Genomic DNA, 27172 nt, shown 5'->3' on the forward strand with positions numbered 1-27172 from the left:
AAACATGGTTCAATAATATGTAATACAAGTTACTTATTTCTGACGATGTTTTAACCAGGGTTCTCTATTATTTCTCAATCAAAGAATGATATAATTTATCATTGAATGCTTTCAATGTCATTAAACTGAAATGAAAAACAGGACACAATTCTTTGGAATAATAAATGATAGTTTGGTAATAAACAGAAATTGTATTCCAATAATTGTGTCCTATGCATAAAGACAGTAAAGAGAAGACCGAAGTGTTTGCACAGTAAAGTTATTATCTATCAAATTATTTCATATTACCTGTACATACATTGTAATATCCCCATAGATTTTACCCAATCATTTTATAAAACCAGAATACATGTATGTGTAATTCTTATGGTAATTACATCTGGATGCACTCATTTATGAAATACTTCAATTATCTGGGAAAATGAACAGCTTCATTTATAAAATATTGACTAATTACTACCTTATACCTGGTACAGTTAAATTAATAGATTTTAAATTAGTATGTAAAAAACTTAAGAAAGTTATGATAATATGATCCACTTGAAAGTGCAAAATAAATAGCTTAAAGACCTTGTAGAGATCCTAGTTGATAAAGAAACTAAAATCAAAGTGGAATTCAGCCTTAACAAGCCATTCTAAAGAAAATCACACTAAAACTTGAGGGCCATATTCCCAAATGCTAAGGAGGGATAATCTATGTTTAAGTGTTCTTTGCCCCTTTAAGTTTATGGCCCTTAGTGTCTACACCTAATTTATGATAGTCGGATATACTTTAATATTACTATCCTATCTCATTCAAGGCGAGATATTCTAACCTGCAGATTGTAAATCTAAATTACAGAAATACCTGTCTCACTGCCATTGAAGAACACAAACAAAAAGATCATTATTATCACCATTTTGTTTGCATCTCCGAACAAATTTCTAGTCTAAAAAAATGAGGACCCTGTAAATGAAGTGTTCTTAATCCAGATCAATTGCAATACTTTCAAAATTTTAGGTGTGTAAAAATACGATTAAATGAGAGGAAATGAGTGTTGCTGCTCCTACTTGGATTTTTGTCATTCAATCATACATTTTGATGGATTAGTTGTTTCCAAGATCCTCACATTTTGTCGCTTTAACAGTTACAGTGTCGGAGACATTCTTTTAATTTTAAAGATTTATAACGACACATACATGTACATGTGAGGTAAATGTGTATTCTGAGATTATTATCACACTGTTTGTCCTGTTAGTAAATGTGTAACCTAGATTAAATTATCATTTGTCTTGTTTGTAAATATATATATTATTTGTCATATTGCTATATCTTGATGTACATGTTCATATTGTATGCTGTCCTCAATAATAATAGGAACATTTGTATAGCCAATTCCACACTTAAAGTATGCTCTATGCGCTCAATGGATGTTTTGATACAATAAAATCTTGTAAAATTAGCCAACTAATGTAACCAGCCCAGATATAAATGTGAAAACTTTTGCTACGACTTTAAACCTACTGATAATATTGAAACTCATAATTTATCTACAACTCTCCAGTAAACTAGTATATGGGTTTGGTGGACATTGATTTAATGGCTGAATTGGAGTTTTCACATGTCTGGGACACTGCTATTTTTCACATATATTTCCACGAATAAATGTCGAATGAAGAGTATTATTATTGTTTTCTTGTCACTTTGTTCAGTCACAACTAATATAGATGATCTACAGCTGATGTTTCAAGATAAATTTAAACTGAGCAGACACCATGATCCATGGGAATTGTCTAGATTATGATTGTTTCTGAAGAAAGTTGATGGCTAGAGTTGTCTCAGGTGAGTTCCCACAAATCTATCACCGAATAGTGATACTAAATTCTACTTCTTTTTCAAATTTTATTTTAAGGATATACAGAATTTATTTCTTAAAGTATATAGACAATATAGCTAATAGTAAGGTTATCATTTGGTTTTTCTTTACTTTTAGTGTTAATATTTTGATTTAAAGTCTATAAAAAGTAATTGCCTAAAAGCATGATTGGCTTTGACTGTTTTATAATCTTTGGATGCCAGTGGGCTTATTAAGAGAAACCTTGAGCAAAGATTTATACAGTTAACAATGCAGTCTGATCAATGCCAATCAAGTGTCAATGCTTTTTAATTCTTTATGGCTTAAAGCTTATTAGATCCTATAAATTATATTTCACTATGAAACTTTCAACCAATGAAATTTATATATTTATTTAACTTCTTTTCATTTGATGTGTTACAATATTTTTATCTTTAATTTGATTTGTTGAAATCATTGTCCTTTGTCTGTATACAAATTAGTTACTTTAAAAGACCTCTACACACAGACAAGAGGACTTGTCTACAATATCACCTTAGGTGGAAGTGGACGTAAAACTCCAGAAACGAACGAACGAAAGACAAGAGGGCAGATGAAATTAGAGACACACAGACAAGGAGATCGAATGCCTTGTATATAATTTGTAAATAATGTATTTTTAAAACTGTATATAAAGTAATATTGAAATGAATTTGGAATTGGACTTTTAATGAACAGTACGACCGCCTTCACCAGAATACTTCTCCAGTAATGAGCTATACACCCCCAATCCTAGCTCATCCATATGTATGAAATATTACATATGTACATATGTATCACCTGGGTGCATATTCGAACCAGAATAGCCCCCAAACACGCCGGTGATAAATCTCTATTCATGAAAACTTAATTAGTTTAAACATACATTATGCAAGAGCTAAATATGCGTATTGCAGGTCTTTCTTTCGGCCTGAAATGTTATCTAAATTATTAATTAAACATTAATTAACTTATCCAGAACATAATCAACTCTCGATGTCATCGCTAGCCTGCGATATTTACTGGATTTGAATACATTTTGTGATGGATAATTTAATTCCTAAATGGATAATCAAGACTTTAGTTTTTATTGTACCGACTTTAGTAATGAGGATCGAAACTAGGCCTAAAATTCAATCGCTTATATCTTGGTTCAGAGTGGAGAAATTTGACGGAAATTTTCAGCATATTCTCTTTACTTTATCTATTTTTTAACAGCGAAAACTTTCAACTATTTATCTAATCTCCCATAATTTCCCTTTAAAAATACTGATGGTTCACTGACTAAGCACTAAAATCATAGCTCAAATTTTAGCCAATGAAAAGGCTGCATTCTTAAAATATTTTACTTTCTTGAATAGGAATCCTTTCACATACATGTAGCAACAGTAAAAAGTCAACTTACACATTAGCTGACCTAGTTGGCAATGGTACAATCATTTCAGGTTGCTTCTTCATGATCAAATATTTTTTTACCAATAAGCCATCATTACACAATACATTTAAGGCAAACCTATACAATTCAAGAGTTGACTTTAAAATCCCATGTATATTAACTTAGTTCTAAAGAACCAGTCATGCAGAAATTAGTTAATTTCATTTGACTATATTTTATTACGTGATTAGTACCTACTAATATTATACTGTATACCTACAAATTTAATGCAAACTTTGTGTGATTAGTTTTCTATAAAACCTGATCATATTAAATGTCACCTGTCAAATGTAACAAATGATTTATTAGTCGTAATCATATCAATCAACACCTTTAGCAATTCTATCATTATTATGACAGATGATGAATTTCATTTATAAAGTTATACAATATTAATTCTGGTATTTCTTTTGTTTCTTAAATTGCAATAAATAAATGTCCTATTATTGTATTTAACTATTACATGCAGCATTATTGGCTTAGAAACCTCTCAATGGACAGAATTAATATTGGTTTATAGAAAGACAAATGGGATTTAAGGTCCAACTGACACAAACTAGGTATTTTTGGGACCAAAATATGGTACAATTTAGTTCAATAATTCGCTTGCATGTAGTGGTCTTTAGCAATGAGAGAAAATCAGAGGACCCAGAGAAAATACACGAGATCTGGCGGGCGACCCTTTTCCTTGAGACATGCAAGCTAGGGATCGGAACCAGCCCATGTGATCTAAAGCGCACACGTTAGACCACTCCCCCCTTCCCCCTCTCTGCCCCTCCCCCCCCCCCTGGCATATACACTTGAAAGAAATAACTCCAAAGACTTTCTTTTGTACTTTATATGATTTCTTATGTTTCTATAATTTAATGTAATAAATCCTAATTCTTTTTTTACCATACATGTATATCAACTTGCTTTATGGAAGGAAACTGTTTTTAAGTAATCACTTTTTAAAAGTTTTATCTTTTTCCTTGAACAATTTTTATCTTAGAATACACAGATTAAAGCACAACAATTAAATATCTTTTTACCATAACGTTTCTTCAAAAAATTCCTAAGATAGCAGAGACCATCCTTGTCATTTACTTTACTATTAATAAGAACCTGAACATAAATTAGAATTTTTACAAGTCTGCTTGGCTCCAGCTTTGGCATTTAATGCATCTCAAGTGTTTAATTAAATGGGAATTGAGCATTTTATTTTCTTCTGTAGATAACCTAAACAATGCAAATGGCTGTGGTGATATTATACTGACAAAAATAAAGCAGACATAAAATCTTTTAAACCAAAAATTTTATGGAATTTTTCCAGAAAATGGAAATGAAATGGAGTTTAACGTCCTACTGTTCTGCTCCTAACCTGGGCTAATGAAGACGGGCATACGCCATACAGTGTGCTATGAGGGAAATTTTGCCAGGACAGCGGCACAACGGCCTACTCTTATATCGAATTCCAACTGCCAAGGGATCTTTTACGTGCACGCCAATGTGTACACAGGACCTCGGTTTTTCGTCCCATCCGAACGACTAGACAGCTTTCCTTGTCAGCCCCTCCGTCCTGCATCACTGACAAGGGAGAACCACGCCGGAAAATCTGGATGAACTTTCTCGGCCAATGCAGGGATCGAACACCCGACCTCCAGGCTAGCGAGCTAGCGTCTTACCCACTAAGCCACGTGATCCCCCCAGAAAATGGAAGGTACACGATAACTTTTCAGATCAGAGAGCATTTTAATGCAAGGCATAACTGTTGGGAAGTTATCAGCTCCCCAATGTACAACAAATTCTTCATTTCCTAATGTATGAAAAAATTTTGTTGGTCATTCGTATTACTGGTATTACTTGTCAATTTCCGACAATAAAATAGATTTAAGCAGGCGGCTCATTATTTTTCCGGAAATAAAAACATGGAGCATTCAAAAAGGTGCATGATGCGTACATAGATGGCAGGCTAATATAAGATGGAGTGAGCAGAAACATTAATTATAACAGATTATGTGACATTGGGTTAAATAGACAGGAGTAGTGAAGAAACTGGTAGTATGTCACTTAGTTTACAGACGGTATATGGAAGCCGCCATTAGACCGGTAAAATCACACTGTAGTAAACAGGTGATATGTGCTGTTTCGCAGGATTTGTTTATTCAGACTACCGAAAAAAGCAAATGCGTCTAATTAGTATGAACTAGTCAAACAAGTTCTCAAGGCTGACCAAAACAGTTGTTCTTTTGTTTGTAAACTCTGCCATGACACTTAAAATGGCGATTCAAACCCATTTCTGACAATCCCAGCAGAAGATGAAAGATTAAGATGGTTGAATACCAGACTTAATAATCAATTACGTCTGAAATGAGAAGCAAACATGGTCAGGGCAATATGCTTTGATGTGACAGTAAGATTCTTCAAGCAAACTAATCACATTATTCAAGCTCCTCAAATTCACCTATTTCTCTATACTGGGTAAGCAAAGTCTATTCATGTACCCACACATAGGATGTTCGATGGATGATGTGTCTATTCGGGCATCCAACTTCTACTGCATCAATGTGCCAACACGACTTTTTTCTACTTAAAGTATAGTCGACACAAAACTCTTGTCATTTTGAAACTAACATATAGTAAACTATATTCTAAAGTTATTTGATCAGCACAAGGAAGGAGAATTTTGCCCATACAGCAACCAACTCTTTGCCTACTCTGTCTCGATTTAAAACTATCAAGGGTTCTTCTTACTTTTTGTTCCACCCTAAAGACTGCCAACCATTATTAGAATACAAAATCTATAATTTGATTATCATCCCATATTGCTGGGTATTGAATTTGAATGAATGAATAAAATGGCATTGGGGTTTTTCTCCACCATCCAGGCTAATGAAGAAGGGAATTTAAATTTTTACTATGATGTATGCAGAGACAATTTAGGAAATAAAATAGACAAATGGAACTTTACATGGAAACTTGTGAAAGAATGTCTGTTATTTGGTTTTGTCAACATTGTTTATGGGCTGTTAAAACAGCTGTATATTGACAGATGGTCAGTGAGAGAATGAACATAAACAACCAATGTCCACACATGACATCTCTTTACTTCTTCTTCATTTGTCCAGTCATTGTTTCAAATTATCTTCTTAAATCCTCAACCCTCCTCAATCTTTATTCTGACTTCTTCTGTGAAAGTATTGCAACAGATTGGGCTGTACAATCCTCTTTCCAGACGTGAAGATGTAATGACAAGAATTAGAAGTAAACAATCGTAACATCTGGTCCCAGAGTTCACGAAGCATTCTCCAGACTTAATATCCTGGATCAGACGCAAGTCACATAGCATTTATCTCTACATGACCTTAAATAATACTGAATCCAAAACATAAATACTGTACACAATGTTTCAATCTGTTGTCAATTTGGCATTTCACAAAACAATACTACATTTTGAATTCAACAAAATCTGTAAAATTTGGAAATGAATCTGTTAAAAGTTTGTAAAAATTGGAAATGAATCTGTCAAAATTTCGTAAAATTTGAAACTGAATGAAATTGAGAATCAAAAAAATTCCAAATCTTGCAATTCTTTCCACTCAATGGTAATTTGCTATTTTTTATTTGGTTAAGATGTGCTATCAATCTGTATTAACATGAATGTATCAACATCAAAACTAGAAAATAGCATTAAAGAAATACAAACGGCTCGAAAAAAAAAATAGTGATCATAAAACGTAATTGAAAACCAGCAAAATCCTATTTTAGTAAGCTCTATGGACGGTTAAATTATAGATTTGGTTCAGTAAATCAAATATCAATCTTCTGTTCCTTTCAGCTGTCTTTCATCACAGAAAACACCACATTACAATTATATCCTCACATTGTAATATATTGGATTAAAGAAGATTTGACAAGAACAAAACGGATCCTGAACAGACAATGTATTTCAATAGGAATATGATTGAAACAGGAGAAACAATTGATAGATGAAGTGAGGCCTACATAGTCTATTCCAGTTATGAGACTCCTCCCAATCCCCCACCCTCATGACAAGAGGAAGATGAAAGTGTGTTGTTTTAAACACAATTGAACAATGTCGAATATGACAACAGATGTTTAAGACTACAGTGCACGTAAGAAGGCTCATATGTGTCAAAAATATTATACACCTTGGCCGGCGGAACTAGGATTCAACGGGAGAAGCCTATAGGTAGATCTGGCATATTACACACTGTACTCCCAAATCTAACAAAACTTTAAACATGAGAATCAAACACTGTAATGACTTTTACTGTTTTAAGACAAATTTAAGATGGAATCATAATTGAGCCATGGAATTTCTAAAAGTACACGCGTGGATTGATATCAAATTTCAAAAGTTAAGTTGTGTTGTAGAAAATTAAAAACACATTTCCAATTATCTTTGATTGGCATTTAGACTCAGAATCTGTTTTAGTTTAGATTACTAATTGTAAGAGATTAAATGTTTTTGAAAAACATCCATTGTGCATCTGCAATTTAGCATAGTATTTTTTATTCAGAGAACATATGTTTGAAGTATTTTTCTTTTGTTCATTATATAGTAATTTTAATACCAACCTCTTTCTAAAGGACATGTGCTCCTAATTTATTTCCTCACATGGGTTTAATCACAGTTTGAATCTGTATTTCCCCGTCTGGCACCAGGCGCCTAATAATCACTATCCTCAGTCTTTAGTCGTACTTTGTCTACTACTACATATATCCGGTTTTAGATTTTGAAGATATATCCCTGATCTTTTATCCGATATTTGGCATTGACGTCAACATGGGTAACCATTTACACATCTCAATAATCCAACTTCTGATTTGTGATTCTGGAATAAAAATAAGAGGATGAAAATTAAATGGGTTGAAAGCTGAGATACTCTGTGGTAACAAACAAAAGAAATGTTAATAGCTTTCTGCAGTTTATTGTGCAGAAGTTATTGATTTATTTCTAGATCTGATATTAATTCACTTTTATGGGTTAGATAATCGGATAAGCGATTGGCATACATTAATACAATTTACCCATGCCAAGGCAATCTCTTTCTACTTTCCAAAACAATGGTTACAAGCTTCAATTCATCAAGTATCAGACAGAGATTGAACATGTATCAAATGCAGCTGTCAATTTTTCTGTGTCAAAAACAAACAGAGAGATATTCATTTTAAAGAACTAAAACGGATTTTGAACTTTTTCCAGATAAATTAATTTTGAAAAGACCCAATTTTCTTATTAGTTATTTGTCTCAAACGTAAATGACAACTCATAAATGAGCCAGCGACGACAGAAATCTTAAAAAGGTACAACAGTTTTTTATAGATTTATCTTCTGTTCGTGAATATTTCAGTTAGATTCACAGATATCTTCTATTCCAGCTACAAATAACTACCCCTATTAAAACCGCATTTCTTCACTCAAATTTTAAAATTTATACAATTGAATACAATACAACCACATTAAATCCAAATAATACACAGTATTATATCCATTATAATCAACATACAGTTAACTTTGTGAGTTTTCTAATATCCTGTATTCCAAAATAATTAAGCATACACTGTCTTGTGCATGATAACTGCCACACTCTACTTATTGCACATAGTTTACATATAATTCACAAAAAATAATATATCAAAGCAAGGGCTTATAATAAACTTCCAAATGAATACCTATATAAAGTGAGAATCCTAAATTATAAGTCCAGTTGAGATGATTATAATTCATATGTTAATGACTAGTAACTTGTTAATTACAAACACAGGGACATGTTAATTTGATCAGTGAATAATTAATGAGTGTATGTACTGATATACATATAAGCCAAGACTTGTTTGTGGCACAATTTATTGAAAACTCTTGCCAATTTACACACTGTATAATAAAGACTCACAATATTCAATTCAAAATTTTGAAGAGGTAAAGACATGATGTATGAATGCATTGTCAGTGCTTATATTGACAAAACAGGTCACCTGTAGCTAAAATCTGAGCAGGAATAAATTTGTTTAGTTAAAGTACATCACCTATATAATAAACTTGGGAGAAATATGTTTTAATGTCCTAAACAGGAGATAATATTTTGGAACCAACATATTATTTTGTTTCAGTCGCATGCATGCAGAGCTCTTTAGTTGTGTGAGAAAACAAGAAAGAACCTTGAATAGGATAGGCAGATGACCCTATATCTTTTGACATACCATTTATAGAAGTATAGATCCAAACCCAGATCTGATCCATATAAAGCTAGTCAGCTACCCAACCACCAGCCATTTAACAGATTTCATATAAGTTCAACAAAAAATCTTTTTAAATGCCAATTATGTCTTTTTTATATTATTTCCTTTGTACCATTGTTAGAAATTTGTTACAATTAATAAGGTCAGTGATTTTTTTATCAACTAATCTGATAATCTGATTACCTGTTGTTATTATATATATATATATGTATCAAGTTATTCAACTATGTATACTATGTGGTGTTAAAAGGTCAGATTCCTCACACTAAATTTGTAATGCAGTTGACCACAAAGATTTCCACACCTTTAATTCACAATAAAGGTCAGTGAATTATGACACCCACCATGCGCAACAAAAAGTTATCTAAGATTTAAACTTCGGCAATCACACCCTTTCCCAAGACTTTTTAATCATTTGGACAGTCTAAATGAACTAGTGCTAAAATGAAAACAACAATAGTAATTTGGAACACTGAATTAAATCCCAGTCAGTAAATTTCAACTAGCTCATCGGTAAAATGTTACAACATGATTATATTGTAAATGTACCTTTTTCAATGTTCTATCATTTAATTTGCTTGATAGAAACCTCTCATTGTTGTGAATCCCACTAATTACTGTCTTGACAGAATTGGTTCTCATTTCAAATATTGGTACTTGATTATCAATTGGGATCTAATATGTGTCTTTGTTTTGTGAAATCAAGAATTTTGGATTTATATCTTTCTGCAATTATTCCAATTATTCAATAATTATTTGAAGCACACAGACAACTATCTACTTGGAGAATAGCAGCCATATCCAAATAATTAATATTAGTACTGTATACTAATTTGGAATATGGTTCTGGTCCGTTTCACATCTGTTATACATTCAAACACTAAATAAACCCTTCCAATTTTATTATATGGAAGTGGAATAAATATTTCTAAAAATTATTGAAATTTACTTAAAGATTGGTTCCCAGAAAAGTATTTATCGGGTGGTTATTTCCAACAAAAGTATGGTAATTTTGGTATATATGGAAAGTAGAGATATCCAATCTTACTAGAAAAATACTGGATTCCCCGAAAAACACTCATGTAGCGTACAGAGGACAAAAATGTAAGGGTTCCCCTAATCAACAGCCCGACGATTAGGAATTTCTGCACGCGTGATGTCAAAGATCACACGCGAACATTGAGCGCTTGATGTACAAGTTGATAACTTTATGAAGAGTTAGACGTACAACACTTTCTGAGATAAAAATGACGCGGGTAGTGGATAATCCGAGAATTTAATTAGGATTCGATATTTGTAATAAATATTAAGCGATTAAAGACAACATCGTCTTATGTATGCAATGAATTCTCCTCTGACTTCCAAGAGAGGTAAGTCACATGATGTAAACATGACCTGGTTTGATCAAATTTTTATAGCAGGACATTCCTTCGCAATTACAATGTTTGAGAAGGATTTGAAGCAAAGTTATGACAAATTAATTAGTTTGAATATGTTTTTAGTCCATATATACCATTTAATCACCCAGTTTGTACGCGGGAACCCATCTTTAAGATTTTTCGATTTAGGTATGAAAATGTTGGCCAACTAGCTAACTGTTCTCTGGCTGAGCTAACTGTTGACAGACCACGTAACTTTAGTACGAGTCGTCCATTCAGTCTATTTCAGGGTTACCATATAATTGAACTAACACCAACAACAGCAGGGATCTTGTAAGGTATTAGATAAACAATGAACAGATTGAACCCAAATTAAACAGGAAGGTCCTATTATTATCAATGAATCCACAATGGTCCCTGCTGTGTTTCATGTAGTCTTAAACTGTAATGGATAGAACATGTTCAACTCCATGAAACAAGTGTTACCAATAGTTAATTAAAATGTCAATGACCTACATATTGTAAAACATGTCACCAGAAACATAAAGACAAATGTTACAGTCTGCACACTAGAAAATTCAAAGGTAATATCCCAATCATTATTTTTCAATATTATTGTTTAAGTTTCTGCCATCTGGTTACAAAAATGTGTCATTTTCCCATTCAATTAAGAAAAAAATTCCTCAAGGACAAGTTCAGTCACCCAAATTATGTCGTCAAAAGCCTGAAAATCAAGTACCATAATGTTGTAGCATACAGGAAAGTGATTATTTAAATAAATTACACAGAGAGCTAATGTATAATCAACTCTAATGTAATCAACACACACGGTTAAGTCTATATAATTTACAGTTAAATACTGTGTACACATAAATTTACACCAATATACTAATTCATGTAGACATTTCAGATCCATAATAAACATGATAATTCATGGTGGTTAGAGATATTTACCAGTGATAGATATACCATGTATCTATGGTAAATTTATACCTATTATATGGTAAATGTTTTATTACTGTAAGTGTAAATACATGTGCAAAAGTGTCTTAAAATGATTGGATACAACCATCAATTTTGTTTGGTCCAATTAAATATTAATAGATTTGGACTAAAATCAATTGCTTCTTTACTAACAAACAGAAATGGTGAGTAAAATAAATTTGTCTACAAACCTATGAGTTTACAATTAATCCTCTTAAATATGATAAATTCCTTGTACACAAAAATCACCAGCCAGTCAAAATGACCACAGCATATAGAATTTCCAATCAAAATATGGACTCCTCTAGCAGTCTCCCCCTTTAATCCTGACCAAAGAATTGCCTTTTATCACACATATTTGTGAGCTTTCACTATTGATAAATACTCTGCACCTAAATCCTTGAAATAAACTCTACCTTTGTGTATGCGACTCTACAGACTGCATGTAGTTGGCTAATAAACCGGCTGAGCAGTTACACTTTTAATTGACCACTATTTTCCCTCTCATATTGTTATCCCTTCTGGGCTTTTGACAGGACTGGTCCATTCACTATAGTAAGGGGTGTTAAGGTGGCGTAATGACTGACAATAATGCCACGGTTTGTGGGTTTCAGGCTGTAGACGACCCTGTATAAGCTAGGTTAGGTAATAGAAAATAAGTTTAACCTATTAACTCCCCGGCTTTTATTGATCTAAACTCCCAATGAATCATGGTATTTATGCCTGAGGAAAGAGAGGCTTAATATTATTGGTTTAAACATAAAAATATAAATATTTAAGTCGGGCTGAATCCGGTCTACCTCCTTAATTCATTACTGGCTCACTTCGTGTTGATTTCTTGCAAATGGTTTACATTTTGAACCATGGTAAAAAAAAAATGAAGGTAAACAAAAAGGATTCCTTTCTTGCAAATATGCACAGAAAGGTATTCCGGCACACTGACAAAAGAGTTTATTATGTGAAATTGACGTAAAAATTCTTGAGGATATCTTCGGGCCTTAAAATATGTAGCTGTGACAAAACATTCCCGGTAAAATCTAAAAGCAACTGGTGGTACCGATCTCATACAGAGAGAAGACAAGCAAATTAATACCCACATCAACACTCGATAGGTTATAACCTAAACACAGTGCACCAAAGCTGTCAATAACTGATTGTATCTTTTAATAACATGCCAATTTATTCAGATCCTACATACAGATAAGCATCAGCTTAAGAATATCAATATGACTCATGCAAAACTCTAGTTTAAATCAGAATAGCAGGCAGAGTCTTTGATTCTGCTGATTCTGACTCCAAATGCATCAAGCCTACCAAAAATCTTCAATTATAATATTAATCTGAGCTGACAGGGCTAATGAAGACGGCCAAAGGGGAAATTTTGCCTGGACACCAGCACTACAGCCTACTCTTATTTCAAATCCCAACTGTCAAGGGTTCTTTTATGGGCACCAGACACCGTTCCTTGTCAGGCCCTCGATTCTCTACCACTGAATGACAAGGGGAAACCACGCCTGAAAATCTAGAGGAATTGTCTCTGTCAACACAAGGTGCGAACCTGAGACCTCAGGGTTAGTCAGCCAGCATCTTATTCACTGAGTCACTGCGGCTCCAATCACAAGTAAATCATGTATCACACAAGAGTAGGGGATAATGGGATTCATCAGATTATATATCTTACAAATGATCTTAATCAAATAAATATCATTAGATACCATCGGATAATAAGTTGGATCGGATCTGGTCTCATTATAGACGTGATGGTATTTCACAGTGATGAATCATAAAGAAAATCATAAAAATAACAATTCATTAAGATATTGGCAATAATATTATGATACAAATTCTTAATATTTCCAGTTTATTTGAAGTTTCGGATTAAACAGGGATACACCACGCTTCTGTTGAGATTTTCGACTGTCTGTCTGACCTGCAACACCAACAACCAATCTTGGACGGCCCCAGATGGGCGGTAAATCAATCAGATGAAATCATGAAAAAGTTATGATCCATCCAAATGGTTGCAGCTCATTTACCAACAGTTGGAACTCTTCAAAGTTATTGCTGTTGAATCAGAGAACTTGGAATTAGCAGAAGTCAAGAATACCCTTGTTACTGATTCCAAGCACACTTCAACATTATCAGGAATCAAATGTCTTGGACATGATTTCTATGGTATAAAGATCTGCTCTTTTCTATGAATAAAATGGCTTGTAATTAGCCCACTATTGATTTTGCTGAGTTGGTGTCAGAAATGGGGTGATATTTTAGTTTTGAAATCAATTGGTTGTCCACAATATCATATAATTACAAATATTAATCATTTTCCAAAATGGTTGGTTGGTAAAAACATGAAAATCCTACTTTCAACAGAAATATATTGAGTCCTTAAGACATATATATATAATTACTTTTGATTTAATGTTTTCTTTTCTTTTTATCTAGGTTTTACTGTCTGTTTTGTATTCTAGTACTGTTTGTTCTGTCTGTGTCGTACTGTGCAACCATTCTGCTTTTTCTACTATCAGTATATGAATGGAATAGAAGGATAAGTAGCATTAATATTTTTGTATAATTTTTGTTCTCTTACCACTAAAAATTCTTCATGTGTTATGCTCAATGGAATAAAGAATACTTAGTCATCAGTGATTATTATGCAGCTGTTCTAACTTAGTGCACACCACTGAATCTTTAGTGGATAAAATACAGTAATAATGTATAATTCAGAGAAATAAATATTATTACACCACAAGTTTTTCCTACTGAGACTTCTGTAATGGTCCTAGAACAAAATAGCATTAAAAGCTGGTACCAGTTACTGAAACTTCACAAATCAATACAAATCATATTAGAGTACCAGTAAAAGTCAGTCAATGTTTCCAACATTTACATATTCACCAAACAGTTTTTTATAATAAGATCCAATTCATGTAGTTCTGATATTAGCAATAGGCTGTTATTAGCCATTCACAGGAACAATTTTGCATATATTTGTGGACATGCACAAAATACCAAACTAATAATTTTTAATTCTATATAGTAAACAAGTGTGAAAAAATCATGAGTATTTTACAAAAATCCTTAAAACAATTGAAATAAAGTAAATTTCCTTACAATTAAAAGTTATATTAATACAAAGATCGAACAGTCTCTTTGAAAATAGAGTGAAAATATCAAAACACCAAATTTTGATTTGTGATATCTATAACAGAAGACCTGTATTCGAACATATCTATTTGACAGCCCTAATTAGCATATATCTGTATCGGTGTATTTTTGGGTTTTTTTTTTTTAAAAAAACCCAAAAAAACTCCAGTTTAAAACAAACTATATTTATCTTTCTGGCAGATGTATCTGAACTCATTAAGCAATACTTCCTGTTTATATATTAAAGTAATTGTCACTGAAGCAGCAAATGGTTTCTGCTTTTAATTGCTCATTACCTTAGACTTGGAATGTTTGATGTAATTCAACTAATTAGTTTTGACAAAACCTAATTAATTATAAAACCTGCAAACAATTCAGAATATTTGCTACCATAGTGATAATGTTCAAATCAAATATTTTCTTTAATATAAACTATAATAAAAATGATACCATGTATTGCAATTTTGAGATAAACATAATTTTTCATGACAATTAAAAAGTTTTAAAAATCATTATGTGATTGAGAAATTTCATATAGTGACAATGCAATCAACAACCATGTCACTATCAAGAAACATTATTTCAATGAAAGAATTAATGTGCCAATTAGCCCTACTATTCACTTCATACAATTGTGGAGATGTTCATGTACCCCCCCCCCCCACCCCCACTACCTTTGCTTTAAACTATCTTTCTTCGACGCAGAGGTAATATGTGTCCTGTCAATACTGGACATTCAACACAAATGCTGAAATATCCATCCCCAACCCCCACCTCCAATTTTTAACAATGGAAAAATGATAGTGCTTCAATTATTTTACTGTAAACAAATCATCACTTCTGTTCAATAGATCCAATAGTAGGCTTATATTAAAGATACATTATGGAAGATTGGATAAAGAGTTGGCAGTTCTCACTATAATATACTCTTCAAAAAAAGTAGGGGATATTGAAAAGCAAATACTTATGCAGGTTGTGATATGATAAACAGTCATGGACACTTGACATGCTTTGAGAGTATGTTCACAGATGAAGAACTTATCGCCCCAACAGAACCACTGAGCTGCATGTGCGACACGCAATAGCCCCATACAGGTGGGGATGGTGGTGTCATTGTCAAATTTGACACTTCAAGGAAGGGTTGATGAAAACTGCCACGTGCTTGTTTATACTATCCATGTTTGCTTTCCTATCGGTTCTTGAATAAGATTTACTGTTTAGTGTATCTTTGCTTTAGTGTGTTGCGTTTAATTTGCAATGAGACATCTTCAACATGATGAACGTCTACATGCTATTGCCATGCTTCAAATGGGTTCTACAAAGCGAGAAGTAGCCAACATGCTTAATGTGTCACAGCCAAATTATCACTGTATGTTGTTTTGACAAGATGTGTGCATTGTGGTAACCTGGGCACTTGTATATTTGGGACTTAGCCTCGCTTTCCAATTTATAACTAAATTTTTAAATGGCAAACCGTTCTAATCTAGTTAAAATCTTGGGTATCTTATGCCATCGAGAGTTGATTATAGTCTTCTTTTGTTAATAAATGTCTAATTAATAGTTTATATAACATTTCATGTCTAAAGAAAGACCTGCAATAGGCAGATTTACTTGCATGTATGTTTAATATTTGGTATTGCATTGATAAGTCAAATATGTTTCCTTCATAAGACAATTAGCCACATAGTTCTACTGAAAATGATCCAAAAGTCATATTATGATTAACTTGTGTTACCACTTTGTAGTGCTTCCTGAATTCCACAGAACATGTTATTGCGGTGGATAACAGTGCAAACTTCTAACATAACGCTAAAATATGTTGTACATTGTTTTATTTGTCAGCAAGATTGTGATTTGTGTATAAATAAGTTCAATGTTTCCAGAGCAAATACAATCTTTCGTAACATCTCGTTAGTTGTTTTTATGAAGGTTGTTGAATACAGATGTAGATATTATTACCCCATATTGTCTCAATTACCGTACCATGTTGTAAATCCTCTCTACAAGAACTCATCCAGTTACCTAATTCTACCAGGTAAGAAAGAAACACAGGCCACTGTTTTATATCAAGTACCACTTTGCATGGTTTATCTTTACCTTCAGTTTAAAAGAGTAGAGCTACATATTATCAACCAATTCTTCCAATGCTTTTACTGATAAAATTAATCTACAAATTGTGAAGAAAGTGTATGTTTGGGAAAGTATGATACCACTTCTCAATTTTATGGACAGTTTATATAACAAACAATTTCTGTTGTACCAGTTTCTAGCCATCTGAATATTGAGAAAAAATCATAAATAATCGTACTGAAGATACTGTCGTTCTTAGTTAAATTAACAACCAATTTGCATGCCACCCATGTTTTTTATGCATGGCTTTGTTTGGCAGCTAACATCTTGTTATCAGACCTTATTTAAGATGCAAGAGACTACTACAATGCAGTCACTGTCATCATATAATGCATCCAATCAGCTTCATTTTAGAAATCTGACACAGAAATGCTTCCTTTCACGCCACACAAAGTGACTAGTTTTCTTATCCTTAAACATTGACTAAAAGTTTGCTGTATATATCAAATCTGAAAAGAAATAAATACTAATATTTGTGACTGTCGCTGGTCTGTCTGTCTGTCTTTTCTGGACTGGAGGCTACACTAGGGCTATCCTGAGGCTTCGGAGTTAGGGGCACTACTTGGGCAGCGCCAGGTTATTCGCTGGTATATTCATAATTTTAACATGAGTTAGCCTAGTTGTACTTTTTGTACTTAAACCACTTCACTGGTAACTATGGGATAGTGTCTGTGGGGCCATGCTGACAAGGAAAGTGTCGTTCAGAGATCAACCAATGACAGTGGGAATTAAATGAATAATACACGGAAATGAAGCTGTCGGTGCAAAATTCTCTTCCCTAGTATCGCACATGTGACTATAGAAACAATAACCCATATGTTGGTCTCAAAATGATTTCAGTACGGCTGGCAAGACGTTAAACACCATGAGAGGACAAACCTTACCGATTTTAAGCATTCCATGACTTTGGTTCCAGAGTTATGTCCCTTTTTCCAAAACCCTTGTGAAAGCAATAAAGACTATAGTTTTTAATGGATCTTTTTCACATTTGGCTTGTTCAATGTGGTCATTGGAAGCAATGGGGTCATAAGAAAAATGAACCCTATAGATTAGATTTCTTTAAGGATCCTAGATCTTTATCAAATTTGCTCAACATCCAAGTTTTCCCTTTGGATTAACTGCAGTTGAGACAAAGCTGCTGTGTGGACATATTTATCTTTATTCGATTCTAAACCCTAGACTATTCAACTTGTTAGGCTTTTGTTTTAAACAAAATCGAGTAAAGCCGAGGATAATAACGAGTGTCTAACACTATATTGTGTAAGAATGGCATATGGCATTGACAAAACTATTATTCACCAAGACCGGAGGCCAATATAGGTAAATCTGGCACTGTATTCTGTTAGGTCTGAGGTTACCTTCTACAGTGATGGTTCTATTATATGGTGTCAAATCTTATGACTGGCCAGGAGATATTTGGTACAATTATTAGAGATCAATAAATCATATCAGCTAAAGAATTATAAATGTGATCCACTTGAAAGATAAATTCTAGAACAAAATTGCAAGACTAACTCATCTGCAATCTGTAACAATCATATAAACATCAAAAGATTTATTTACCCTCAAAAAAACATAAACAAATTCAAGACATTACAGTAGCTAAACTCTATAACCGTCTGCTATGGCAGACATTTGCAAATTTAATGATGATAAATTCTAGTTGGTGTATTAAATGTATGAAGGCTGGTTTGCTTCTATCAATATCATAAAATTTTACCATCTGGTTCACAAATACACCTGCTTCCTTATCTCAATGGAAAGATAGATTCTTTGATTCACAAGAACAATGCTTTATAAAATCTTGGTTTTCATAGCAACCAGACCTCCTCTAAATATAAGGCTATAATATACTACAATATAAACCTATTTTTTCCCTGCTTAAATCGTGTGTTAAAAAAAAAAAAAAACGCATGTAACTAATTAGGATTCTTAACTCCATATGGAGTTCTATAATTTCTGGCTTCCTAGCTTTCAATTTATTTTTTCAATGCGTATCAAGCACAGTAAAGAAGTAGGTATTACATGTTACTCATCTGTTATTTAATCTTTAGCTTTCTATTTTCGGTGAAAGATTAGCGTTACATTATTTCAATGTTTATGGGCACAAATCTGTTATCATTATTTCAAGTGTTCGGAAAGTTTTTTGGGTCGGTCTGTTTATGTATCTAAGGTTCTAATGATTTAAATCAAAATATCTTTTGACAACATTAAATAAATATACTCAATGTGTGGTATCACAATGGTCTTCTGTTTATAAAGACTTCTTTTTTTTTGTTTGGAAAACAGAATTCTTCAAACCTTAAATTTAAGCTAGCAGTTGCAGATGTAACAGATTAATGCAACATTAAGCAAAGTCAGTGTGCACACTGACAGAATTAGAATCTGTACATTGCAGATGACAGTATGGATTAGTCGACATCATGAATTAGTCGTTTGGTTGCTTTGTAATAAGAAATCATATAGAGATACAGTCAAGATATGATGTGTTCATATTGGAATTCACTCAAATTGCATCAAATAATCAATAGAAATTACATCATCTGAGACTAATTGAAGTACCATATAACCATATTATTTCTCACGTGTCCATGTAAATAATTATATTCTTATGGCAGCTGTGGACAGATTTCAGAGCATATGATTCTAATAGGTCATTAAGGTCAGATTACATCCTGTAATTTGGTCAGTCTACTTCCTCTAGACACAAATCAGAAACTATGACCATTTGTTGCCAGTTATAAAACATTTGAGTATAATTAATAGTAATTGTAATAAAGGAAAGAAAAAGTCCAGTTTAGTACATACAATATTTTGATCGTTTGGAGACTAAAATATTTTCTTTACTAGTCATATGCAATGTTTGGAAGTAGTATTTTGCATCAGACAAAACTGAGTGGTATTTTATGACTTGCAAGTTATACATTGGCAGATCTTAGATTTTCATCCCAAACAAACCACTATACATATTAATGCCAGCCAAGCAGGTGCTACCCGTAACAAATACATAGGAACTGGGGTTTTCAAACTTAAAACATTCTAGTCACAATAGTCCAGTATCATATGAGGCCCTATTGAATTGTAAAATTTGAATGTACTAATATTTGTAAATTTCTGGGTGCCTGAAGGAATTTATAATGAAGGATTGAAGCACTACACTACAAGTTGGTTAGATAAATCTTAGATTAACATTATTCCAACTAAATTATATGATATACAATTTTCTTAAAATCACATATTTAAACAATCGGATTAAAACACAGATACTATTTCGTTTTCATTTTTTATAGTTCAAGAGAGAGAGAAATGGGGTTTATCATCCACTTGACACAAACTAGGTCATTTCGAGACTAACACATGGTTCAATTTTATTTCAATAAATCGCTTACGCATAGGGGTCTTTAGCAGTGGGAGGAAACTGGAGGACCCAGAGAAAACCCACGAGGTCGGACAGTCGACCCTACTCCTTGTCACGTACAACCAGGGAATTGAAACCGATTGACTCAATGACAGACCGTATGATACAGCGCACACATGCTAACCATTTGTCCATCCAACCCCCCTTTATAGTTCAAAATTTATTTTGTTTTACTTGTTTTTACTACACTAGAAACTGGAAGAGTTGTTAAATAACATGCGTTTTGGCTGATGTGAGGGAGTTGCCAATGAAACGATCTGTTGCAGCGAGTTCTAGATGTGCGATGCACAGAACTGTGGGTAACCTACTAGAAACTACAATGTTGATTGGTTAATCAAATGTCTGACATCATATGACCCCTGATGCAACCTCCCACTACAACTGGTCAGATCTTCATGCAGTAGAGACCATCGAAAGTATAAAAAAAATAACGAAACGAAATATAGATCTGTAATTTACTCAGATTGATAGTTGAACAAATTTCAAATTAATTTTATAGATACTCATAACAAATGTTATAATCAACTGTAAAGTTCATATTGCTACTACGTACACAAGAAATTCATTTTGTAATAACAAAAGTAATGACACACATGGGACGTGTACGTGAATAAATTAATCAATTTCATCAGTCATTTATACATGCCAATTGTGAATAATTCAAGCGAGTCATAATGACCTGGTCAAATTGTATCCTTACTGGTATAACAATACTATTACCTAGCTTCTTTTCAATTTGGCATTTAGCCATTTTAATTCAATGCTTGAGTTTAGTCTATAAATATATTTCAGATATCATACAAGATGGCAAATAAAATTGATAACCAAATTTTATCGTAATGGATAATCCATGTCATAATATGTTTACATAAATTATATATATGTTACTTTAATATTATTAGAAAAGTTTCCCATAAATTAATCTTATCAGTTTATTTAATTATAAATTTTCGCACAACCAAAAATTTGTATGCACTTTAGACCATTGGTGTAAATGTCCATTCTCCCCCTTTCCCCCTCGAGTTTAAGTGCCAGTTGTGTGTGGACAGTTGCAGCTTGTCCAAATGACATCCATTTGCAAGTTACTGTCTACAAGTAGTTCTGCTTGAGAACATCATAGACACAAACATTTTAATTCCTAAATTGAGGATTTTAGTCGAAATCACCAGGGATGCTTTGTGTATTTTTTAAAAGAAATTTATTCTGCTTCCATTTAATAAAATTGAAAATATTTATTTAGTCTTTGTGTGTATGACAGATGTAAAATGGATTAGAACCACAATACAAATAGTATACTAGTTTTCTAAAATGGAAGGCATTTGGGGCAGAGATCTATTCTAAAAGTCAATAGTTCTCTACAATGTAATTTTTGAACATTATCTTGGTTGATCAAAAATACAGAACAGGGTAATAAAGCCTGTCATTGAAGAATAGTAATCTGCCATAACTCTTGTCATTTCTAGACCTCTAGGTAATTTCAACATTTTCAAAGCTTGCCATTTAAGGAACAAGAATAAATACATTTTGACAAATGATTGCATTAACATTCTATATGACCCTTTATATAGTAAACGCAGGGGGACTGCACCACACATAATTACACAAAACAAATCTACGAACAAGACACAATACGTAGAAATCACAAACAAACGTACATATCAAATTAAGTAAATGGATATGTACGCAAGCAACTAATTATTTATGGGATACTCTTTGAACATATAGTCACATTCCAAGGCAGCAAAAAAACCTTTTCTTTTCAAAACGGTGGTACAAAAGATTTATTCAAAATTTTGCCTTTAGGAATTGTGGTCAGACGGGTGTGCCGACAATACACATACTATTGTGGGTGTGAGTAAAGCAGAAAGTTTACATTCTAAGCAATGTCGCTAAAGAAGAAAATAACTAAAAACTTACAGATGATACAGATAAATATTTCTAAGAATCATCACAGAAGTTGGAATCTAAAATTTAAAAAGAAATTCGGTCATTTCTCTTTGAAGTTGATGTTGATAAATTTGACAAAGTTGATCAAAGCAGGCTTTATTAAAAAGTTCACACCCATCTACAAAACATGGTCTTCAGATGTTAGAGAGTGAGTTTGGACAGATTTATTAGAGAGAAAGAAGGTTGCTGTAGACAGGTCTAGGGGTCAAAAAAGTTCAAAGACATATCTAGATGGACACAGGAAATGGACAGACAACTGACCATGATGTAAGACTCCACTTTATCTTCTTGTTCATTTAACACATTATGAATAACAATAGTCTGTTAATAAAATTAGTAATAATTCTGTCAATGTGATCATTATTTTGCTAAAATATACATACAAGTCACATCCATAAAATTTATCACTTTTTAAGCATGAAATACACATGTTATTTTGGGGTATATTCTGTAATAATTTATTGTGGGCTTATTGCATTACCTTATTTTTCAGGATACATGGCTGTATAAGATACTAAGGTATTAGTCATTATATATACATCTCATAAAAACAAGTTTTGAGATGTGAACATATGACCCAATTATGTTCCAGGCAAAATATCGGCAACTTTGGAATATGAAAAATATACATACCTACATCTATAACAAACCTGATTTAAACAGAGTGATAAAATGTCATGAGTGACTTGGATTGTGTTCCACTGTCAAAGTAGAAATAAGCCCTAAAAGATTACAACATGCGGAACAACTGCAAATAAACCTAAATAAATCCAAATTTCATTATCCATGCAACAGATTGAATTTCCTTTCATAAAACAAAGAAACGGAAATTAATCAAATTCTAATTTGCAGAGTTTCCCTTTCTAATCATAAAAATGAAAAGGAAACTTTGAAATGTTATAATCTTGAATAATTACAGACTTCCACTTCTTTCATCATATATACTCATACATGTGGTGTAAGCTTTTAGTTTTAGTAAGAAATCAACCCAAACCAAGGTCTCCTAACAATTCTGTTACATTTCAAATTGTCCACACACATGTATGTCAATTAACAGTGAATATTAACTTATTTCCTAAAATATATGTGAATGTGATGTCAAACTATTCAAAATCCATCAGGAAGATAGGTTGCCAAGCTACAAAAAATACACACACAGCAGAAGAGTCATCCAAGTAGTTCACAAAGGCTGTCGCATATATTCTTTTATAGGTAATGGGAGCATTTATAACATACTAAAAACTGAGCAAGAGTAACAACCCATGAATTAATAAGAAATTAAATATTGTTTAGCTAATAGTTCTTCCTAGTGCTAACATTGTTTTAATACAAACCAATAATCAGATGAAGACCTTAGTTATTGGAAATCATGAACATCAACACTGTGTAATAATTTCAAATAAATCAGATTAAAACTATAACCAATAAAGGGTCCACAAGATTTTTCAATTTGCTCAAGAACCATACCTCTGATGGTAATCATCAGAAATCAACTGAAAACATTAGACTCTCCTTAATCAAGGGCCATAACTCTGAAAATTACAGGTTTCTTGGTCTCGTGAAAATAAACACTGTGTACAAATTTCAAATCAATTGGAGGATAACTTTAGCCTCTAGTGTGTCAAAAAGCAACGTGGACATATAACAAATTGATATAATGATCTTGATTATTAATCACTAATGTTCATTTGTCTTCTAAAAGAATTGTCCAGAGGATCTGAAATATAAATATTCCCAACAAAACATATATACCACTGCATATACCAGTACAAATAAATTGGCTATAGATAATTGAATAGAAGCAAAATAAATATAGACCATAATGGTCTGAGGAATGGCATGTAGAGCAGAAACATCAATATATACCGTGTGAAGTTAAGCACAAACTAAACCCAAGTCTATGGCATTTCGACCTCTGTACATGTCATGCTGTCCCTAAAACCTTACATGGAATTACCATAATCAGTAAGATCATCAAAACCTTATCAATGTCAGATCTTCGTGATCTTTCTGTCTTGCTTTGATCACTTTAACACTGGATAATCTTGTCTAGTTTGATTTGTGTCTAAATAAATGATCGACACTGGTCACAAAAACTGATCAGATGACCTAATATTTTTGACTACACATAAAGTAAATCTAACAAAATTAAATTCACATCACAGTCTGTTTTACTCCAATTTTTAGAAACACTGAGGTCAATTATATTTTTAGTTCTTCTGGGTGTTGATCAAGAAATAACCCACTCAATTCTTGTGTACGATGTTTTGTTCAAATTTCAATATCAGGAACTAAAAGCTTTTATAATAAAAAAAGAAAAAAAATTCAAATTGATGTGGCCTAAATATAAAATATTATCAAATGGTATTGTGACTGTTAATTAATATGTTTTCTGTTTTAATATGTACAGGTTAATAACAGGTTATATAAATCAATATGTCTGCTTGTATGAAATATTACAACAAGTAGAGATCATTACGTCTGCTCTATCAGGCTATATAGTAATTACATGCACAATAGCGTTTCATATCTACAGGTAGTCGAATTGTATGTTTTATTTATAAATTTGAATATTATTACGCAAACCCTAACCAAAACCTGATTTTGAAAACTGACTTTCCAAAGAATGAATGAGATTAAATGAAATGGGGTTTAACGTCCTACTGTTTTGCTCCTAACCTGGGCTAATGAAGACGAGCATACGCCATACAGTGTGCTATGAGGGAAATTTTGCCTGGGCAGCGGCACTATCGCCTACTCTAAAATCGAATTCCAACTGCCAAGGGATCTTTTACGTGCATTCCAATGTATACACGGGACCTCGTCTCATCCGAATGACTAGACAGCTGTCCTTGTCAGGCCCTCCGTCCTGCATCACTGACAAGGGGAAACCACGCCGGAAAATCTGGATGAACTTTCTCCGCCAATGCAGGGATCGAACACCCGACGTCCAGGCTAGCGAGCCAGCGTCTTACCCACTTAGCCACGTGATCCCCCATGAATGAGATGGTAGAGATGAGCCACTTTTCATCAGATCAAGAAGGCCAATTGAAATGCTCAATACCTACACCAAATCTCAAATGTAAACTTTTTGTGGTGGTTGACCTTTTCAAAAAAAAGTTCCAAATTTCTTTTCTAATAATAGACATGAAGCCATCTGTTAAATATTAAAATATAATCAAAGGTTTACTATAAATGCTTAATTCATATTCTTATTTTTTTATATGAAAAGAGAATTTATGGTCCAAAAAAAAACTTCCTTTTGAAAACAAAACCATTTGATAATTCCTGCCTTATATTTGGAATTTTTGATCTAAATGCCATTCATTTACGGCTTAACATTACATATTTTTAAATGTTATTCAATCGTGATATCCAAAGATATGGCATGTCTTGTAGTACATACTTATGTCATCAGTTAGATATCAAAATATAGAATTCCTGCAAGCCTATGCTGTATTTTACAAATGGTAGGCGTTAAGGTGTAACAAAATGCCTGTACCTAAACCTGTCTGCTTGTACATGCATTTAAAAGACAAATGAGCAACATATCAGCACAATCAATAAAAACATAGGAAAGCTGTTGGATAAAAAATTCAACATGTGATGATATATGAACATTTTTATTACTGAGCCGTGGTATAAAAAATGTTAAGACTTACACGAAATATCATATTTCAATCTTACCCACAATTTATAGCGTAAACTTTCTGGAATATTCAGATCTTGAAAATTAAACAGGTAATTCATGGAGGAGCTCATGTTAATATTGTAGTCCGGGCATTACAAAGAAAAATCGCCAATTTTTTAAAAGTGATTTCCTCTCTCTTGCATTGTTTGAAAACACACGCACAATAAAGTCAATTTAGAATATGACTTCAGTCATATTTGATAGATTTCAAATCGGAATAGCAAGATAGAAATTTGTTTTTATCAAACATGGCCTAAGATGGTCAACTCTTCAATGATAATTCCTAACAACAACAACAACAACAACATTGGGTATTGGTCAATAATTAAGGATATCCATTAATTATTTAGTTAAACAAGAAGATTGAATGTTTTTGTTCATCATTAGAATATTACTATCTTTTGAACAACAAATAAACAAAAAGTGATTCTACAGTTGACTTCTTTAAAATATGATAGATATATATGAATCACAGATATGACTACTAAACATAAATTATGCTTCCACAGTAAAATCAATCCACTGGTCCTATATTATTGGCAAAACTTCCTGATAATTAGTAATCATTTAAGACAGGTAATTGAGTTAAGCAGATTATTTTGGTTGAAGTACATGAAAGGCATATCTCAGATGAAATGCCAGGTTATTGAGTTTAGAGAAATTCATCTGAATATCTAATATGCAGGCAGGGAAAAAATGGTTTTAGTAATGTCAAGCTTTATATAAACTAGTACCTAAGATTTTTAACTTTGTATTCACAATTAACATGTATTAAAAACATTAATAAAATGGCTGAAAACTTTGCCTCATCTAATGACAGGCAAAATATAGATCGTGTCTAACAAAGTCTGATTTGTGCCTGACATTGTCTGTGACTGCTGCCTTATTTCAAGGCTTGCTATAGATTCTTGAATGTCAAGCTTTTGAATTAAATTGGAGTTA

The 27172-nt window shown here is 32.7% G+C and overlaps 2 protein-coding genes across 3 annotated transcripts in view; one reads left to right on the top strand and one right to left on the bottom strand.

The window, feature by feature from the left end:
• LOC126829532 (uncharacterized) overlaps positions 1–27172 on the bottom strand; it is a 108965-nt gene that overhangs the window by 71474 nt on the left and 10319 nt on the right. For both annotated transcript variants that reach the window (XM_050559469.2, XM_050559461.1), the window contains one exon: positions 7870–8126. The gene's annotated coding sequence lies outside the window, so the exon portion shown is untranslated. The remainder of the gene's footprint in view (positions 1–7869; positions 8127–27172) is intronic.
• Positions 1–27172, top strand: part of LOC126829540 (coatomer subunit delta) — a 63247-nt gene that overhangs the window by 16628 nt on the left and 19447 nt on the right. The gene's annotated exons all lie outside the window — the stretch shown is intronic.

Source organism: Patella vulgata, chromosome 8 (assembly GCF_932274485.2).
Source record: "Patella vulgata chromosome 8, xgPatVulg1.2, whole genome shotgun sequence".
Taxonomy (NCBI): domain Eukaryota; kingdom Metazoa; phylum Mollusca; class Gastropoda; family Patellidae; genus Patella; species Patella vulgata.